The sequence below is a fragment of the Juglans regia genome, chromosome 10 (assembly GCF_001411555.2).
Source record: "Juglans regia cultivar Chandler chromosome 10, Walnut 2.0, whole genome shotgun sequence".
Taxonomy (NCBI): domain Eukaryota; kingdom Viridiplantae; phylum Streptophyta; class Magnoliopsida; order Fagales; family Juglandaceae; genus Juglans; species Juglans regia.
The window spans coordinates 16,659,733-16,673,551 of record NC_049910.1 but is presented as its reverse complement, the minus strand read 5'-3'; positions in this window follow the sequence as shown (position 1 = coordinate 16,673,551).

Sequence of the window (13,819 nt, the reverse complement as noted above, 5' to 3'; positions counted from 1 at the left end):
TTTGGGCATACGATGGCTGGAAAATCTGGGCAATATAACTTGGAACTTTTCCAAGTTAGTCATGCAGTTTGTGTGGCAAAATAGATTGGTTGAGTTGAAGAGTCTCCATTTGGGTAGACCATCATTTGGGGAAGGAAAGGAATTTCTCTTGAATAGTATGAATGGACCCAAAGGAGTCTTGATCCAATGCTCTGCTGTACAATCCACAGTCACAAACCCAAACACTACCCCAAACACAATCCCAAACACAACCCAAAACCAAAACAGACAGCTCACCATGTTATTACAGCAGTTTAAACATGTTTTTGAAGAACCTGTAGGATTACCACCCAAGAGAACCCATGACCACAAAATTACATTAAAAGAGGGAACCCCACCTACTCCACAAGACCATACCGATACCCATTTTACCAGAAAACTGAGATTGAAAAAATGGTCACTGATTTGCTCAAATCAGGGATGATTAGACACAGTTCTAGCCCTTTTTCCTCACCAATTTTACTAGTCTGAAAGGCTGATGGGAGTTGGCGCCTTTGCGTGGACTATAGGGCCCTAAATCAAGAGACGGTGAAGGATAAGTTTCCTATTCCCGTCATTGATGAGTTGTTGGATGAGCTTTATGGTTCCGTGATTTTTTCTAAAATGGACCTAAGGTTCGAGTACCATCAAATCTAGGTGGTTCTCGAGGATGTTCACAAAACTACTTTTCGCACTCATGAAGGGCACTATGAGTTCTTAGTAATGCCCTTTGGGCTCACCAACGCCCCGTCCACCTTCCAAGGGTTAATGAATGAACTTTTTAGACCTTTCTTGAGAAGGTTTGTACTGGTTTTTTTTTATGATATATTGGTGTATAGCCAAACTGTGGAGGATCATGTGGAGCATGTAAGGCTAGTGTTGGAGGTTCTAGAAAGGAATCAACTTTATGCTAAGCTGTCCAAGTGCAGTTTTGGGGTTCGAGAAGTGGAATACTTGGGACACATCGTGTCAAGTGAAGGGGTTAAGGCCGACCCGAGCAAGGTAGTTTTCATGGTAGAGTGGCCCACTCCTACCAACTTAAAAGCCTTGAGAGGTTTTTTGGGCCTAACGGGATATTATCGTAAGTTTATACGGCACTATGGGCTCATAGCGGCCCCCTTGACAGCCTTGTTAAAAAAGAATGCTTTTACTTGGAATGCCTCAGCTCATCAAGCTTTTCAGCAATTGAAGGGGGCTGTTTCTCAACCTCCCGTGTTAAGGCTTCCAGATTTTACAAAGTCTTTCATCATTGAGTGCGATGCAAGTGGGTGTGGTGTGGGAGCAGTACTCATGCAGGCTGGACAGCCCATATCCTATTTCAGTAAGGGCTTGAAAGGTAAGGCTTTGGCCTTGTCCACTTACGAGAGAGAGTTATTGGCTCTTGTCATGGCTATACAAAGGTGGAGGCCCTACTTATTGGGCCAATCTTTCATTGTAAAGACGGACCAGCAGGCCCTAAAATACTTACTCGAGCAGAAAGTGGGAACCACGGCACAACAGAAATGGTTGACAAAACTTATGGGCTACGACTTTAAGATTGAGTTTAAGAAGGGAAGGGAAAATAAGGTGGCGGATGCTCTCTCTAGAAGGGATGAAAAGGGGGATGAGGATGCGGGAGTGCTGGCCATTATTTCTTTTCCCACACCAGATTGGATCGATGAGTTAAAGGCGAGCTATTCCTCCTCACCAGAGCTACTAGAATTGTTAGCTAAGTGGCAGGCCAAGGTAGCGCTACCTAAGGGTTATACAATCCAGCAGGGGCTCGTCCTAAAGAAGGGGAGGTTTGTGATTATTCCCAGTTCTTGTTTTAAAGCCAAAGTATTGCAGTTTATACACAGCAACCCGGAAGCAGGCCATTCAGGGTTTCTAAAAACATATCAAAGAGCTAAAAAGAATTTTTTCTGGCATGGAATGAAGAAGGATATTAAGGAGCTGATAAGAAACTATGAAATATGCCAAGTCAATAAACACGAGAATCTCTACCCAGCGGGTCTGTTGCAACCCCTTCCCATTCCAAACCAAGCTTGGGAAGAAATATCTATGGACTTTGTGGAGGGTCTCCCTACTTCTCAAGGGGTTAATGTCATCCTGGTCGTTGTGGACAGGTTGACTAAATATGGCCATTTCATGGCCTTGGCACACCCCTATACAGCTGTCGGAGTAGCTCAGACTTTCTTAAGGGAAGTGTTTAAACTACATGGATTTCCCAAGGTCATACTCTCAGGCAGAGATCCCATTTTCCTAAGCACTTTTTGGAAAACCTTGTTCTCACTGCAGGGTACTTCTCTAAGCTATAGCTCAGCTTATCACCTGCAGAGTGACGGGCAAACAGAAGTCCTCAATAAGGCATTGGAGGGTTATCTAAGGTGCTTTGTGGGCTCTAAACCGAAACAGTGGTCTCAATGGCTTCCCCTTGCTGAATGGTGGTACAACACCTCGTACCACACATCAGCAAAGATGCCACCTTTTGAAGCCCTCTACGGCTACTCATCACCACGGCTCATTACATACATTCCGGGTACCTCACAGAATGACGCAACAGACAAAATGTTGAAAGATAGAGAACAGATCAAGCTCCTACTCAAGGAAAATCTCAACTTTTCACAACAAAGAATGAAGAAATTTGCAGATCAATGAAGAACTGAGAGGGAGTTTCAAATAGGAGAATGGGTATACCTCTATTTACAACCATATCGCCAGAAAACAGTAGTTGCAAGGAAAAATTTGAAACTTTCTCCTAGGTTTTACGGGCCCTTCAGGGTGATGCAGTGCCTGGGAACGGTGGCTTACCGCCTTGAGTTACCACCAGAGTCCAAAATACACCCGGTTTTCCACATCTTGTGTCTCAAGAAGAAACTGGGTACTCGGATCCAAGCACTTCCGTCACTTCCTCTAGTCAACGACGCCGGCGAGTTGCAGCCGGAACCTGAAATGGTGGTGGAGCACCGAATGCGCCAACATGGGAATAGAGCTCAAACCATGGCTTTGGTGAAGTGGGTGGGACTATCGGCAGAGGAGAATTCGTGGGAGTCACTGCAGAGGCTTCGAGAAGATTATCCCCACCTGGTGGGCTAGGTTCTCTAAAGGGAAGGGATCTGTTATGAAGCCCACGGAGCAGTAAATTGGGCTTTAGTTTGGAGGAGACCGTGGGCCATGAGATATGATATGAAGAACGAAAGGAATAAAACGCAGTGTTGCGTAGAAGTCAGTTTATGCATTGTTATCTTTTTACTTTGTTGCCATTTTAATTACAGCTATAGATGGACACGTGTAAGGCATATGTGAGCCAAGTTAGTTAATGGCAGAGCATATAAGGGAGCTCTGGAACGTGTGTGAGATTATTCTGGAAAATTGTCGAAGCGGAATTCGTATGGAGGATGGTGCGCCTCGAACAACACCTTGATTCACTTCTATCAAATATCCCTGTCAATCGTCTTCTACAATAATCCTCTATTCAAATATCCATTAACATACAATCCTTCAATTTAATTCATCTATTACTTAAGCCTCATTACATTTTCTCATTTTTTTAATATAAAATAACTGCTGATGTGGTGACGTCAACAAAGTGCAAGGTGCCTCTACAACTGTGACTGTATGTAGTAGCACTATTTAGGTAAAATTGAGAGTGGGGGGTTTATCGTCATTTACTCAAGTTGACATTTCAAGGGACACACAAAGGAGTACGTGGGGATTGTGCTCGGAGGACTGACCTAGCAGGACTCGTTGGATAATAGATCTGACTTGTGAGTACTCCATGAGTGACCTAAACCCTTTCTACATCACAACAGCTAGCTCTTGAATTTTGACTAATATAAAATTGATTACCCATGAATGAATTCGTCAAATCCTTATTAAAGCACAGTTAAATGAATTTGTGCACAAAGAGAGAAACTTTAGGCTTGAAAACAAAAAATCTCACAATGGGTTCTTTCTCTTTGCTTGCAACTAAGGATTTTTTAAACAATAATTATCATTGGATTGGAAAATTATCCACAATCAACTCTATAAATGTGGGGCTCAAATTCTATATTTTTGTATGAGACTCACGGGTGTGTAACAAACTCCATATTTTTGTAACTAATTTCGTTCCAATTGTCAATTAGACTCAACCTTATTTTATTAATGCTCAATTGACCAGGTTTTTCACATTGAATTTGTCAATAGCCAATTGGCCGCCGAGTTGTAACGTGGGCCTTTGTTTGTTGCGCTCATCGGCCAGTTTGCTTGGAGGCCTTTTTTAAAAACGTTTTGGGCTGTGTGTTTTTTTTTTTTTCCCCCAAAACGTGGGTTGGATATAGAAGATTTGGCAAAAAAGGACCCATTTGTTTTAAAAATACTCGGTGCGCGGCGCGCGCGATGCTGTGGTATAGCACCTGGTAAGTGCTTGCGACGTCATCATCAGCGCAACACCATGGGCAGCGCTGCACCCCGACAGTGCTCACGGTGCGATGGTAGAAAACCTCTTCCCTCGTTTCTCGACCGGCGCTACCTCTTATTGCAAAGTGCTTCGTAACCACTAGCAGTTCAAGCTGCTGCACATCCTACCGGAGATCCTCAGTCATATCAATTCGAGAAGATGAAACGGTAAAAAAGAGATATACAATAAACTGCATATTGAAAATCAAATCGAGAACAATTGACTTTGGCTCTTATTCCAATATTAGAAAAACTAGATTAGAGCATAACGAAAGTATTTATCTTGAGTGGAAAATCTTGGATTGGGTGTTGTTGTTCCATGGACTTTACCACGGGTGTTGTTCGTCCAAAATTATTCTCGTCGATAGTAGAGTGTGTCACGTGGTAAGACCATAACAACACTCACATACTACATACAACACTTACATACACACTTGAAAGAGAAGTGTTTGTTCTGCTCTTAACGTGGAAATGAGGGACTAATTATATAGCCACCAACATATAACCTACGGCTAGACATTTAAGCCCAGCCATAAGTGGTTGTTATGCCATTTTTATTGGCCAAGGCATAACCCCTAACATTATGTGAAGGGAGAGGGTTAAAGAAGAAGAACTCCGACATTGCAAAATCAATTTTATCCTTTGCCTTCCATATTTCGAAATTCAAAGATAATTAATTACTGAAACAAGTGATTTTTGTTTCATGTGGATTGAAATGAAATAATTAAGGGTATTTGTGTTTTAAGAAAGGCAATAACTATCATCAAAGTAGTGGTTTTACAAGACGATGGTGCTTGCGGGGGACCATTTTATCAATCAATACCTAATATTTTTTTATTTTTTCCCGAGTGAACGACATAAGAAAAAATAGAGACATGTCTATATTAATAGTAGATGCAGCCCTTCTGTTTTTTCTTTTTCTTTTTTCTTTTTTAATTTTTTTCTTATTATTTTAGATTAATGATACACGTACAACTTTATATATATATATATAAAAGTCGTAAAAAAAGAGTTGTATGTGTATCATTATTATTTTTTTTTATAAACAATAAATCTACAAATGTTTTTATCGATACATCAAATAAATCACTGATGTGGAATCCTGCCACATCAATCTTATATATGTGTTTTTTTATATAACAAAACAAACTATAATTCATATTGAAAAAGTGATTACAGACATTTATCAAGCCATACATCTTGATAAATAAAGTCTAGAATACAATCATACCACATCATTAAGCTTTCAACATTACAAGCAAACCTAGCAAGCCTATAAGCAACCTTATTACCCAATCAGCTTACATAATGAATAGAGCAATCTTCAAATAACATCAGACTCTTTCTTACTTCACATAGTAGAATACCATACATAGTATTTGAATCCTCTTTAGTTTGCAATTCCCTCACCATGAGTAAACAATTGCTTTCCACCATGAGTCTGTTGATCCCCATCGTTGCACATAATTGCATGCCCCGAAATATAGTAAGTAATTCTATGGATTCAAGCTCAGCTATAGTAGGTTCTAGCATACTTGCTGCCATAACAATGTCACCCCTCTCATCTTGAAGCACCACCCCAACACCTGCCTTGTGTGGATCTATAAACATAGCACCATCCACATTTAATTTCAAAGCTCCAGCAGGTGGAGGTTTCCATCTGAAATAGTCCCTAGTCTTCATAATAGGTAGGTCCTTGCAAACTGCAAAGCTCCTCTGTAATGACAATGCATCTTGTTTAGGCTCCATATTCTCTTTGTCATGAACCATCTTATTTCTCCTAAACCAAACACCCCAGGCCACTGGGAAAAACACTGCCAAATCTTCCATACTTCCTCTTGTTTTCAATTTCATTATAGCCTCCATCATGGATGGTTGTGGTTCCAGATTTTCCATCATGGGCAAAAATTCTTTCCAATACTTCTTAATAGATTGACAATGCAATATGGCATACGACAAGTCTTCCAATACACTTTTATAGAAACAACAGACCCCCTCTGTACTGACATTCTTCTTGCTCAGATTATGTTGAGTTGGAAGACTCTCCTTACATAATCTCCATGCAAAGACTTTGATCTTGTTTGGCACATTCATCTTCCAGATAGACTTCCATAGAGCCTATTGCTGCTTAGTATCATAACACTCCCCTTCTTGACCATGTAATCTATCTCTGATCAGTCTGTACATACTTCTCACAGTAAATGTTCTACTTTTTTAATAACCCCTTATCCACTTATCAAAATGGTTGTCAGGACAGATGATAAGCTTCAAGACTTCAGCTGCAACATTTGGATTGAATAGAGCTATGACTTTATCTACTTTCCACCAGTTTGTATCTTTATCAATCAAGCTATCCATTGTTTCCTCCAATTGTTCTTCACTACTCATAGACATTTTTGTACAAAGAGCTTGATGCCTCGGGATCTAGCAGTCCTTCCATATTTTTTCCCTCTATCCATCTCCTATCCTCCATCTACAACCTTGAATCAACCATTTCTTTGCTTCCCATAAACCTCTCCAAGCATAGGAGGGGATATACCCTAGCCCTGTTTCAAAGAATTGACCCTTGGGAAAATATCGAGCCTTATAAATTTTATGAAGTAGAGAACCCTCCTCATGCAAGATTCTCCAACCTTGTTTTGCTAGCAAGGCAAGTAAAACTTCTCAGATCTTTAAAACCAAGCCCACCCTTATGCTTTGGCTCACACATTCTCTCCCAACTCAGCCAATGGATCTTTCTTTCATTCTTTTTTTGACCCCACCAAAACCTAGCCATCATAGACTCCATCTTTGAGCATAACACCTTTGGCAATAGAAAACAGCTCATTGCATAGGTTGGTATAGAAAGTGCTACTGCTTTAATTAGCACTTCCCTACCCCTATGATAATAGGTGCTCTTTCCAACTTTGAAACTTTTGCCACACTTTGTTTTTAATCTCAACAGAGGCCTACATTTTTTCCAACCATTGGTGGCAACCCTAAATATTTTTCATATTGTTGTACCCTCTCAACACCCCACATCTGAAGGATCTGACTCTGCACTTCTGAATTCACATTCGAGCTAAACACCATAGAGGCTTTACTCATATTGGTCTTTTGACCCAAAAACTTCTCATAATTACTGAGCAAAGTCTATAAATTGTTGCTGGCATGTATATTTGCTTTACAAAACACTACACTATCATTAGCAAACAACATGTGGTTCACTCAAGAGGCCCTCCTACAAATTCTAATACTTGGCACAGTGTTATCCAACTCAACAGCTTTTAACAAGGAAATCAGACCCTTAATACAAAGCAGAAATATATAAGGGGATAGAGGATCCCCTTGTCTAGGCCTCCTACTAGGAATAATTGGACCAACTGGATCACTATTAACCAATGCTGAGAAAGATACATTAGACACACAAAACACGATCATGTCAACTAGTTTCTTTTCAAATCCCATTGACCTCATCACTTCTTTCAAGAATTGCCACTCAATACGATTGTATGTCTTACTCATGTCCAATTTGATGGACATATAACCCTTTTTTCCCTCATTCTTCTATTTTAAATAGTGGATAGTTTCATATGCAACCAGAATATTATCACTAATTAATCGGCCAGAGACAAAATCACTCTGTGTATCTGAAATGACTTCAGGTAGAACCCTTTTCAATCGATTTGCAATGACTTGTGAAATCAGTTTTTACATAACTTACATAGACTTATAGGTCGATAGTCAACCATGTGAGCAGGATCTTTTCTTTTTGGAATCAGAGTGATGAATGTATGGTTTAAAGTAGTTGGAAACTCACCTATATTGAGGGCCTTGAGAACTACTTTTGTAATTGAACTTCCTAACACATTCCAATATTTTTGAAAGAATAAGGCTGCCATACCATCTATACCTGGTGCCTTTGAGGGATGCATTTCCTTTAGAGCAGCACTAATCTCATGTTCAGTATAAGCCATTGCAAGAGTTTCATTCATAGCAGGAGTGACTCTGCCATTTAAAATATTCAAAAAATCCATATTGCCCCTCTCACTAGAAGCAGTAAAAAGATTCTTGAAATACTCCTTAATCAAAATATCACGAGTATACCCCTCCTGCCAGCTGCCTGACTCATCTTTTAACCTCAGAATTGTATTCTTCTTTCTTCTATGTGATGCTTTCTTGTGAAAAAAATTTGTATTCTGGTCCCCCTCTTTGAGCCAAATGGCCTTTGATCTCTGTCTCTACATCACCTCTTCCTTCTCTAACCACTTATGCACTTCTTCTCTAGCTTCTTCATGACTTTCTTTATCATCATACACAGGATCTGTGTCTTGTACGTGCTTCAAATTCCGTCTTGCCCTTTGTAATTGCTTATAAACATTCCCAAACTTCACATGGTTCCATATTGTCAATTTTGTACTACACTTAGAAATCAAATCCATCACTTTATGAAAACTATAGGTCTTAATTCCCCTCCTCCAAGTATCTGCAACAATATCATCACAACCCTTCTCACCAATCCACATTGTCTCGAATCTAAATAGTTTTTTTTTTTTACTCTTCTCCACCAATCTTACTTCTGTTTCAAGCCAAATTGGTAAGTGGTCTGAGTAAGCGACTACCCCATGAGTTGCTCTAGCATGTGGAAATAGATCTTCCCACTGAGAATTAGTTAAAAGTCTGTCAAGCCTTTCACTAATACTACAACCTTCCCCCTTCTGTTACACCCTAAAGCCCATATCCACAATCAATAAGTACATTTTTAAAATCAGCTATCTCCCTTTCAGGCCTCAGTCTCTCTCTCTCTCTCTCTCCCCCCCCCCCTCCCCGTCTCTCATCTTGATCTAATATCTCTTTAAAATTTTCAAACACTAACCATGCTTCCCCCTCCTTCCTAGAACAAGATCTCATCACCTCCCAAGTTTCATGTCTAAGACTTGTTTCTGGATGCCCATACACCCCGGTAACATACCATGTACCCTCAACTCCCTTAATACAAGCATCAATATGAAATTTGGAATATTTCAAAACAGTCAAATTTACTTCCTCAGACCACAACATTGCAATACCCCCACTCCTACCCACATAATCAACAGCAAGACAATTTGTAAAACCCAAAAAATACTTACATTTCCCAAAGTCACGAAAATGCAATCTGGTCTCTTGTAGAAATAGGATACTGGGCTCTTCTTTCTTTACTAAATTGCAAAGAATTCGAATGCCCCGTGGGTTTCCAAGCCCATGGGCATTCCAACTGAGGAGTTTCATGGCTCCCGGCGAGGCTGAGAGTTAGCCACCGTCAATACCAAATCATTAGACAAAATTTCATCCTCTTCCTAAAGTCGCTGCCTTGAAACAACCCTATTTGATGCTCTCCTTTGATCTTCCTCACCCTCCCTTAGCTCCCTTCATCTCTTCAGAACTAGTTTCAGCTGAGCCTTCAACGACCTTTTTCGAGAGCCATTGCTTACTTGCGAGATCCTCTTCCATTTTCTACCCATGGAGACATCGGGCTTTAATAGCCTCTTGGGCCTGTTACTCACCTGCTTCAACTCTATCATTTCCAGCCCAAAAATATTAGAGCCTTCAGCCCATTCACCTCAGAGCCCATTTGTAAAGTCCCTTGTTTAAGCCCACATGAATCATCCTCCCCAATCCCCTTATTCCTCCTCGTAACCGTTACATCCTTAATTGAAGTTTGAAAACCCTTTTCTTCTGTTTCCCCACCATCTCCTCCTTTCAACATACACATCTCTTCCATGTTTTCCTCCCCTTCCTTAGGCAGTTTTGTATCCGTTTGGATAAACTCCGAAGATCTCGCCTCCTCTAAATTTGCTCATTGAGAATCTTTTGTAGATTTCTCACCAATCATTGCCGAACTAGACAACTATTTGTTTTCCTTCACCGGAGTAGCCATTGGATCAGAAAACTTTGGTCCCATCTTCTGATCATGCCAAAAACCTCCCTGACCACTAAAAGGAGCATCTCTCATCCACTGACCATACGGTAATCCACCTTCGAATTTGTTTGGACTCATTTTTCAAATAACACAATCTTTGTGGCTATGGCCCAGTCGTCCACAACAATAACACAAGTTTGGTAAGCGTTCGTAAGAAAACCGTACCCATAAAAGCTCCCCCTTTCCCAGATTGATCTTCTTTCCTCGAAGAAGAGGTTTCGTGATATCCAGCTTTATCCTCACTCGCATGAATTCCCTTCATTCCATCTCCCATCATCTAAATCCACCTCTACCACTACCACTTCACCCACCACTTTCCCGATCAAATTTGCCATGTATTCATTACGAGCAATAAGAGGTAAATCATGAAGCCGGATCCAGAACAATGGCTCTATGATTTGAATTTGGAGAACCTATTGACAATCCTCCACTTCTGTCATCAACACCAAGTGTTTGTTGAAAGACCATGGTCCATCTCAAAGTACTCTATCTTTGTCCTGAATATCATCAAATTCTATCAACATGAAAATAGAATTGAGATTTCTGAATCTTATACTTTTTGCAGGTCTCCACACTTTCCTCATCGTTACTTTAAAGGCTTCTCTGTTATAATGTCGATCCATAAAAAATTTTACAATAAAACATTTACCCCCTAGAATAACTACATCATCAAACTTTCCTGCATCCACCAGTATTTCCTCCTCTTGTTGCGTTAAAGATAACTTCTTGTAAAGACGGTCCAGATCTTCCTCCATCGTACCTACATATATTTCCTAACTAAGCCTGTAAATAATACTGCATATGTAGTTCCTGTACCAGGACAGGATGTAGGCCTCTACACAGGAGCAAAACTTGGAGAGGATTTTTAAGATAGTGGTAGTTGAGATTAAAGAGAGGATTTTTTAAGCTTATATATGTTTTAGTCATAAACAGATTGCATAAAGGTAAATTCATAAACTTACGTGACTTGATATGATAGGTTAAATTATAAAACTACTTTTATTATAAAGTATATATAACGTACCATACGAAATCATGTCAGTATGTGAGTTTATTTTTGTAAAATCTCTTTGCGACTAAACATTTTCAATATTCTTATAAATATAATGGATCTCACTAGAAGTGATGCATTTACCCACCAAACCTATAATTTAGTGTAAGGGGATGTTTGGTAGTATTTTTCATCTCATCATATTCTATCTCATCTCATTCCATATCATTTCCTTCACAAACACTTTCAAATTAATCATTACAATTTTTCTAAGCTTTCAAATAAAATACAAGAATAATTCAATTTTTTTCAAATTTCTAAATAAATATAATATTAAAAAATTATAATATAAAAATATTTAATTTTATAATATTTTATTCAACTCCTTTCTAATGCATCTCCCACTCTATATGATAAAATTCACTTTGTAAATTCACCTCCCACTATATTTCAAAATTTCGATGAGAAATCATGGATGTTTGGAAAAAGTTTCCATTCATCCCATCTCTTTTTTTTTTCATCTAATCCTATCTAATTTCTTTCTTAAACATAATTCATATACAAACTAATTATTATAAATTTTTCAGACTAATCATTACAACTCTTTCAAGCTTTTAAATAAAAAATAAAATAATTAATTTTTTCAAATCCAAAAATAAAAATTATATTAAAAAATCATATTCTTACAATATTTTAACTTTATAATATTTTTTATTTATTTATTTTTCTTATTTTCCCAAACCCAATAAATACTAAACTCAAACTATCTTATTATATTTACAAAATTTTCATCTTATCTCATTCTCCTAGCATCCTGATACGAGATGTTTGAAAATATTTTTCATCTCATTTTATTTCCTTTCAAACATTATTTAAACACAAACACTTCCAAACTAATTATTATAAAATTTTTAACTTTTGAAATGAAAGTAAAAAATTAATTTAACCTTTTCAAATCTTAAAATAAAAATAATATTAAAAAATAATATTTTAAATTTATAATATTTTTATTTAACTTTTTTTTTTAAACTCAATAAATGAGCTTTGCTACACAACCTTCACCATACTCCACACTCCATACTTTTTAAAATTTTTTAAATTTTTAATATTTTAAAATTTTTTTTTTAATTTATTCTTTTTAAATTATTTTAAATTTTTTATTCATTATTTATATAATAAATATTTAATAAAAGAAAAAAATAATAAAAATTAAAAATAATATAGAGTGTGGAGGTTGTATGAATAGTAAGAGGTTGAGTAGATTTTTTGTTATTCAAATCCGTAATAATATTCGTCTTCGAAAATGAAAAATTCCATTAGCTAGACTTGAAGGCAAAAGGATAGAGTAGATACAGTGTATATAGGTGGCCTGCTGGGGAAATGATTGGTGCGTCACTATTACTCTTGTGGTTGGGTCCCGCATAATGCAGATTTTTGGTCTGGTGACGTGATTGAGGAGGTCATGTGGAGGGTTGGACTTATCCTACCACGTGGCGGGACCATCGTGACACCACACCAAATTTATGACGATGACTTCATGACAGAAATTTACGTCACACCCACGCTGCACCAGTGCATCTAGATGCTCATTTAGAAAGAGCCGTCATACATGCAATTCACATACACGGATGTACTATTTCTAACTTTTTCGTAGACCTTGTGTACACGTCATCATCGACTTAAACGCTTCAAATGAAAAATCACGAGTACGTAGCATTATTCATTTAAAATAATGGTATAATATTTACTTATTTTATAATTATATATTATTTAAAAAAATAATAATTAAATAATAATTTTTTTAAAAATAAATTAATATAAAAAAATTAATTTTTTAATAATAAATTATATTCTTTTTTAAAATAATTTTACTATATTTATACACTATAATTATATATAATATTATTTTATTTATAACGACACTCGCAAATTAATCATAATAAATGTGACAATCATGCATTAATTATTAAAGAAAATTAGAACTAAGAAAAATCAAATCTCTACGTCCAATACTTATATGCCACACTAGCAGTATTGCCTAAATACTGTTGCGCTAGTGATGCTAGCAGTAACGTCACTCAAAAAATAATACATATCATATTTTTAAATGAAAATAATAAATTACATATTAGTTAGATCAATATATTAGTTAGATGAATATATATAGTAAAAATTTTTTTTATAATATCTTTTAAAAAGAATTGAGATAAAATTAATATTAGATATAATCACAGACTATGTAAGTCTCACTCATTCAATTTGAAAAAAAGTAAATTTATTATTAAAAAATTAATTTTTTATATAAATATTATATTTAGTCACTTTTTAAAATTGAGTACTCGATACTTATGCAGATTACAAAAATATTAAAAATATAAAATCAAGAAAAATATTAAATGTATTTAAAAAATATTTATTTTTTTACATACCAGTTATTGATATATTAAAAATTA